The sequence below is a fragment of the Rhinolophus hipposideros genome (assembly GCF_964194185.1).
Source record: "Rhinolophus hipposideros genome assembly, chromosome: 18".
In the NCBI taxonomy this organism is placed as follows: Eukaryota; Metazoa; Chordata; class Mammalia; order Chiroptera; family Rhinolophidae; genus Rhinolophus; species Rhinolophus hipposideros.
Window position 1 is genome coordinate 29,575 of NC_138064.1, and position 8,398 is coordinate 37,972.

At 46.6% G+C, this 8,398-nt stretch overlaps 1 pseudogene across 1 annotated transcript; it reads left to right on the forward strand.

Annotated features, from left to right (window-relative positions):
* Positions 1 to 315: 315 nt before the first annotated feature.
* On the forward strand, positions 316 to 618 carry LOC308510247 (large ribosomal subunit protein eL43-like; annotated as a pseudogene). The gene has a single exon. The product of its transcript is annotated as a large ribosomal subunit protein eL43-like (transcript).
* Positions 619 to 8,398: the final 7,780 nt, after the last annotated feature.

Here is an 8,398-nt window from a genome sequence, read left to right on the forward strand (position 1 = left end):
TGCTCAGGGTTTTATTTGTGCTTCACAGTCTTTAAGGAGGCTGGGAAAGGGGAGCCAGGCTGCAGGAGGGACGCTCGTATTGTTAAAAGTACCCCTTTTGCAATTTCTTTTCCTTTGCTCAGCGCTATGGCCTCTGGCAGTTGTGGGCTGTGCTAACATTTCTGATCTGCTCCGCAGAGGACCTGGGGGAGATGCTGAGACTCTAATTTCTATCAGACTGAAAAGCAGCTTCCGTTTTGGTCAAGTTTCTGATCAGTTATCACATTCTTTAAAACTTGTTCCACTTTTCTGGGTTCCGGCCTGCTTTGAGGCGACATGGCGAAACGCACCTAGAAGGTGGGACTCGTCGGTAAGTACGGGACGCGTCACGGCGCCTCCCTCCGGAAAATGGTGAAGAAGATCGAAATCAGCCAGCAAGCCAAGTACACCTGCTCCTTCTGCGGCGAAACCAAGATGAAGCGGCGCGCCGTGGGCGTCTGGCACTGCGGCGCCTGCCTGAAGACGGTGGCCGGGGGCGCCCGGACCTACGACACAACTTCTGCTGTCACAGTCGAGTCTGCCATCAGAAGACCGAAGGAATTGAAAGACCAGCAGAAGCTCCACAATTGCAAGGGCTAGCCTACAATAAATGGGTTAATTCATGTAACAAAAAAAAAAAGAACTTGTTCCAACACACCAATATTCATCATTCATCATATTAGATCGAAATACAGTTTTTAAAAATTTGCACATCTCTTGATTTTCCCTTCTGCCTTTTTTAAACCTAACGTTGACATTAGCATTTTTAAGACCCAACAAGCTCAAGAACTAATTCAAAAGTAAAATTTCCTTGAATTCGTTTGTATTAAACATGTGGTCTTCCTCTAGGTTCCAATAAAACAGCTGTTTGCCATGAAAGTTCTCCAACACATTTTCAAAATTTGAAGTTTTTCCAATTCAAAGGAGCCATGGTCTGACCATTGATGACAGGATTTTCACAGCGCCTCCAACCAAAAAGCCCTTTTACTAGCTTAACCAAGGAAACCGAAGGATTTCTGTCCCTGTGGTATTCTTTCTTATTTTTTAATTAGTTTATTGGAGTGACAATTGTTAGTAAAGTTACATAGGTTTCAGGTGTACAATTCTGTAATACATCATCTATAAATCACATTGTGTGTTCACCAACCAGAGTTAGTTCTCCATATATTTGATCACCCTATGTTTGATCCCCTTTACCCTCATTTACCACCCACCTCTCCCCTTGGTATTTTCTTTTGATTACAAACGCACAAGAGACAGACACAAAAAAATGACCACTTCTGAGAGGAAAGAATCAATAAAGAAAACATGTGAGTCGCTACTCCCAAGAAGCTAGCTTCACAAACATTTTTTCCTGCCAATCTACATGTAGAAAAAAAAAGAGAAAAAGGACATGTAGCACTTCTAAATTCTCCCAAAACCCGCAGAAATAGATGAGGAAACAATGACAGGGTGAACAAAAACACCGCTTACCTCTGCCTGCACGTCCTTGAGCTCCCAGCTGCAGCGGTTTCCAGGAGCCAGCAGTGCCCTGGCCAGTAACTCTCCTCGCAGGCTCCCCAATACTGTGGGGGCTTAAAAAAATTATTTTGCTCTCATCTTGTATGTTAGAGGAGATCAGGTCCTTGTATCATCACAGAAAGGCATTCCAGGACACAGGAACAATGCATCATGAACGAAGGCAAGCAGGCCAAGGATTTACTAAAAGAAAGAAAATATATTCCCAAAATGCAGGAGTGCACATGACCACCAGGAGAGGGACTGCTCTAAAACAAAGAAAAGTTAGGATTATATCTGAATGAGGGCGGGAAATATTCAAGGTGCCGTCACAGGTGATCTCTGGGCGTTTCTGGGGCGTTCCCAGGGCCTGCCTTTGTTGACGCCTCCTTCCCACCAGGAGGAGAGATTCCCTTGTAGGAACTGTCCAAGGGGTGGAGAATTTTCCTGCCTGCAATAGTGTTATGCCCAATTACAATTAGCTGTAGCTGTACCTTTTCGTAGGAATTTTTCCCTGCCTGGAATTCTGATGGTGTTATAATCCATCACGATTAGCTGCAGCTGCACTATTTCTTAGGAATTTCTTAGGCATTTCTGTTTTCTTTGTTTCCTCTCACGTCTTCCTTCCTTTCCTCCCCCCTCTCCCCGTGGCCCTGTGCTCTCTGACTATGGTAATAACTTTTTCTTGCTGAGGTAATCATAAAATTAATACAATCAGATTAAGTTAAAATAGAATTTTAACATATGCGCATGGGGAATTCACATACGTGTAAAAATTCCAAAGGCAGCGAGGTCAGATTGGGTGCTTTGCAGGTAATTTAGGAAGAGTGACACACTCTCAGGAGGTAAATTGTTAGGCTACCCAGAAACTAATGGGTCATGGAGGAAGGGTGGTCAGCAGGCTCCACTGGGGGTCTTCCGCCTTATGCTAAAAAGTTTATGCAAAGTTTCCCTCCCTAAACCAGGTTTTCCATCTGAATCTCTTAGGCAGGAAAGGGGGAGGGTCAAAGGTTCTAAATGAGTCTTTTGTTCCCTAACAACCAGCTTAAAGTCAATTTGCCCAAGGGCAAAACTTTTGGTCCTCTTCATTCCCACCTTTGAAACTTTAATAAAAGTTTCACATCCAGAAGGTAAATTGGTAGATTGTTACTTATTTCATTGATCTAATCACTCAGTCCTGAGAATAACTTAGTTTAAATTGTCGAATCTTATTTCAGGACCCAGTGATGTAGATACATTCCCAAATTTCACCTTTTATTAAATACGTGATTACTTGCTTATGGGGGGGAGGAAGACTTGCCTCTACCCCCAGGCTTCTGACTGATGTAATAATCAAATAGACATGAAACAGATTAGCAAGAGGAAATGAGCAGATTTAACACATACATTTGGGAACCCTGCACAGAGAGTCAGGGACCCCACATGCAGGAGACGTAGGGAGACAGAAAGGGAACAGGGGTAGGTAAGACATCCTGAGCTAGGGATGAAGTAAGGTCTGTTGGGGGCTCGAAAGGGTCACTGCAGGGTGACTTCAAGAGCATGAGGACAGAAAAGGGGCCACAGGTTAAACCTGACAAACTCAGGAGACTGAAAAAAACCGCATAGGATGGCGTGAACATAAAAATTCCTAACTAAGGGGGGCCATGGCGGGAAGTCACATCCTTGGCCTGCAGCTTCCTAGACAAAGGTCAGTCTTTACCTTAAGTGAGCCTGTCAGTTGCCTTTTTGCATCTAAAATAACACACCCTTTGGAATGTCACTAATCCCTCCCTCCCCCCCCCCACCAGAGCAGGAAACTGTAAAACCCTTTATTATTCTTGTCCGGATTACGATCTCTTTGTGCTGTGAAAAGTGAACTATTAACTGTCCTGTACCCACCTAGGTGTAAGAAGTACCTGTCTCTCCAATTTACTTCAATCACAGAGATTTCCCGGCTTTGTTTTCTGTTTCCCCATTAATCTACCACCAGTGGATTTCATGTAACCTCCCCTTTTGATTCTATGTATAAAATAAGCTGCAAACTGCCACTTTGTGGAGCGTTTTCTCAGTCCGTTGAGATTTTGCTTCCCAGCAATTGGTATTGGTTTGGCACAAATAAACTCTTTATAGGCTTTCTCTTAGGCTGAATGTTTTCTCAGCATCAAGCATGTTTTATGACTATCTTGAACCCAATCAGACAAAGACAGATGTTCACAGAGACTGAAGGAGAAGGTCAGACGTGGACAGAATTAGACAAAGAATGTGGGGTGTGGGGTGCTTAGCTGCTACCAGCCCAAGGTCGCTGACGCTGTGCATGGCCTATGGGTTTGGGATCTCTCAGGGTATCCTTGGCTGACTCTGCACTGTGTTCCCAGGTCTTCCGGACATGCCTTTATGCTCCGCATGCCTCGAGTTCCCACACCAGGCATCCCTCTAGACCTGAGGGTGAACCCAGCCTTGGACAAGACCCCTTATGCCAGGAACAGCTGAGGGCAGGTCCAGCTACCACAGCTGTGCAGGGGGATGGCTGTTCCAGCAAAGCTGCCTGAGAGCCTGGTGTTCAGCTCCCCCTGCAGATGCTGCACCTGGAGTGGCGTCCCCAAGGCCCCTTCAGCCCCAGCACACAGGCCAGAGCCTGGGATCCCACAACAGCCGGCCTCCCCAGCGCTCCCTGGGGGCTGCAGTCTAGCCCTGCAGGCCTCCCTGTGGTCTTCCATACCCAGGCTTTTGGGTCTCAGACCTGCGTTCCTTTGGGGTGGTCCTCCTGGGCTGCCTCTTTTACGTGCAGAATAAATCTTTGCTTTGCACCCCACTGCCCCCAGATGTGGCGACTTACAGAAGCTCTCTGTGCACACCGTGAGTTGAAAAACGACCCTGGGGATGGGCAGGATACAATGGAGAGGGTGGCATAAGGCAAAAGAAGAAATAGACGCAAAACATGTTGCAGGCAGATGCAATAAAATGAGCTGCCCTGTGTAGACAGCCAAAGTTGGCTATTAATAATATTTGTGTGAAAAGCACTTCAGGTTTGTATTCATTCGTCCTTGGCAAGGCAGCCAGGGAGGCATGGAAGGAGTCTGTGCTTCAAAACCACACTAGTCCCCCATGTTTCCCATCCCTATGTCATTATGCAGCAACATAACTTATTCATTTATGCAACATGACACTCAATATAACACAAGTTTGGTACTCAAGGTTGACGGGATTGTTTTCTTCCCAATCCAGGATGAGATTAAAACAGAAAACTTTTAAGAAAACATAGGATCTTTGCTTTGTAGACAGAAAACTTTTCATAACATCTCTGGAGCTGGACGATGAAGGAAAATTTGGCCTTTAACAAAGTCAGAAAGCACCAAACTCCGCAACTTAGTTTTCATATTGAAGTTCATTTACTTCATTGAAAGTAATCCACCCTTATCTGGCTTAACCATACATAACACTTCTTTCCTCAAGATTTCTCTGTCCAGTCTACCTTCACATTCGGGTCCAGTGTAACCTGTTTCCCATTCTGAAATGACCAGCTTCAAAGTTAACTGCCTTTCCTTCCAAAACACATCTCCACATCTCACACCTTTTTTCTAGACCCAAGACATATCCTGTGTTTCTTATATACACCATTCATTTTCCTATTAATTTTTATTTGTGACTTTCATTACATACCAGAAGTCTTAACTTTAAAAAAAGCCTTCATTTCCAGTGAATACTAAAAATTAAGCACTTTGACTATTACACGAGTGTTCTTTACAATGACATTCATGAACAAATTTATCACTTTCTACAAATCCAACAAGCCTCTGCAAGTTACTCCAAAGTGTGGTTTTACTTGAGTGACAGTTGCAGACGATGGCTCTCCTGGAATTAATACAAAGAGCAGGTGAACAAGAGAATGATGCTGAGATAAGGCAATCTCACAGTGATAAAAAAGCATGGCCAATAGCTGAAAAGACTGTCAAGAGAAGATGCTACATCGGTTAGTGAAAGGTGCAAACTCAAGGGAAAGAAACAGCTGTGGAGAGAAGATGATTGACCGGCTGAGGGATTTGTGGGTGGAGAGGAATCAGAGCCAAACCTAAAACTGGACGACTCACTCCAAAGGGGAAATGGTGGCATACACTATGAGTTCACTTTATCTTTTAACAAGAGAAAAACAACCATAAAACAAACTTCTCACCCACCGGCATGCAGTCCTTCCTATCGGGGTACTGGTAACACACTCCACTGGGAATGGACACAAGGTGGGGTACTTCAAAAGAAACAGAAAAGTTATTGGATTCCCTTAAAGATGAGAAATGCCCAGTAATACTCTGGATAAAAACGCTTCACTAAATTAAAATTAAAACACATTTTGCAATATAAGAGTGATCAGGTTGTCTTCTGACTGTAGTAATTAAGTCAGAGATACATTAAAAAAAAAAGACGAAGCCTCACAACCTAGTTACAATCCAACTGCTGAACCCTCTCTAGGTTATGTTACAACAAACAGGAGAAATCACACTCGGTATCCCATGTCACCGTCTACTGAGATCCCAGCAACTCTCAACAAGCGCCTTAGTAAATTCTAACAGACAAAACATCAACTTCACAAGAAGCATCCTTCTCTTTTCTCATTCTTTCTTTCCTTGTTATCTAAAGAGAATGAACGTCCAGTAAGACACGTTTATGTATCTCTTACACAGCGTCGCCCCCCTTTAATTGAAGTTGATATTGGTGACGTTGTGGGCATTTCAAGTGTTTAAAGAAACAAACTGGAGCCTAACTTGTCGAGCTGGGAGCAGAGAAGAAGAGCATTTCCAGGTGACACCCAGACGGGTGTCGTTCCCAACGTTGTCCGCGAGGCGGCAGCACAGAATCACTTTCCCCGGCGACCAGCACAGGGTGCGAATTCCAAAATGCCCACGAGATGGCAGCAGACACGGCTTCCTCGCTCCGCGTTTGGATGACAAACTGGACACCAGGGAAGATGCTCCATCTCTGAGAGATAAACCCCGTTTCGGGCCCTTCGCAGGCCTCCTCTCACCCACTGCTCCCCCTTTCCAGATGAGGCAGAGACGGTTCTTATCTCCGTTTCCCATGGGACTTGAACGGGACACTGATTCTCACACAGTCCTGAGTCCAGGACAGAGGCCGAAATGGGCCCTTAGGGCGTGCACACAGGACATGCTGGACACACAAGAGTGACCCAAACAGTCCTGGCAGCGTGGGGTGGAATCCTGGTCATTCCACGGAGGAAAATCTGCACATGAGATCAGGGTGCATTGGGCCAGGCGCTCACCAGGGCTGGTTTTGTGGTGGGACCTGGGCAGCTGCTGGGGACAGGGACAGGGGGGCAGGGAGGTGGTGGCCTGGCCCTTCACAGGAGGACAAGCAGCACCAGGGCCCTGTGACAACGACTCCCCCACAGCTGTGTGATGTCTGTGCTGGGCCTTTTAAAATCTTTGTCCTCAGCCCAGAACACGGCTCTGCTTCTGCCCAGGCTCCCTTCCTCTGAGGTCACAACTGGCTGCTCAGAAGGAAATCTGCGGTGGCACTTGCCTTATGGGGGGGGGGGGTCACTGAGCCTCAGATGGTGCAGAGCTGATGACTGTCCCCTCCAAGTACTACCTGTGTGACTTCAGGCAAAGACATGGAACGTCAGTCTCCTTCCCTGGCAGGTGGGGACAACCGCTCCCTCTCAGGGAGGCTGAGAGGTCAGTGAGGTGATGGAGGTTGGCTCCTGCCCCTCATGTGATCGGCCCTAACTCCCCCTCCCTCTTCCCTTCTCAGTCCTTTCTCTGCCTCCATGGGATGGAAGGATAGTGTAGCAAACAGCCTCCTGGTGGCAGAATGAGCTCTCCTGTTGGTGTCCACACAGCCACAGTCCCGAGTGCTGACTCTGGCACCTGTGCCAGCTTCATCCTCAGGGCAGAGCTCACCACAGCCCCTCCCGATCTTCAAACCCTGCTCATCTCCAAACTCAGGGCCCTTGTCTCAGCTCAGGCCAGAGCGCCTCTCACCACTCTTCTCACTGGTCTCCCTGCTGCCGTCCTTCTCCCGTCCAGTGCAACCTCCACACTGTGACTAGCTCGATTTTCTAACTAAGGTAGGGATCTAACCCCGTCACTTCCTGTGCCTACAACTACCAAGAGCTTCACCTGGGCTAGAGAATAAAGTCTCATTCATCAGCAAGAGAGAAAATATTCTCATTGATGATAAGGCCGAGCTCTCGGGACATATGAGAGGATGAAAGGAGAGAAATCAGACAGAGACTAGAAATGTGAGACCCACGAGCACTCATACTAAATAACAATGAGCCACTACCCAAGAAAAGAGTCACAAATATTTTCTCCTTCCAACAAGAATTAGGGAGAGAAAAATATTCTCACCAGTTTGCCTTGAACCACACCCTATAAAAGAAGAGTGTGTGTGTGTGTGTGTGTGTGTGTGTGTGCGCGCGCTGACGGGGTAAGAATCCTTACCTTAGGCAGGCCAGTGTCACATGCCCCAGGATCTCCTGGTCTCCAGCAGCCCTTTGTCTTACACCACATCCTACAACAGAAATCTGTGTGTGTGTGTGTGTGTGTGTGTGTGTGTGTGTGTGTGTGTGTGTCGACCGCGTAAGAATCCTTACCTCGCGCAGGCCAGTGTCAGTTCCCCAGGATCTCCCGATCTCTCGCAGCCTGGAGGTGAAGTCCGGCTCCCAGCTAGAGAGTCTGTTCTGCTCACAGCACCAAGTCTGCGATGAACTTTCCTCGACCCTCCAGGTTCTTCTGGCTACTCTAATAATCAAACAGACACGAGACAGATTAGTAAGAGAAAATAACCCAATGTAATACATACGAGGTAGGACAATGAAGTTCATGAACTCATCCTACAGAAAATGTGACATCCCTCTGTAAGAGTAGGTTAGCATAAGAAAGGAAGCCAT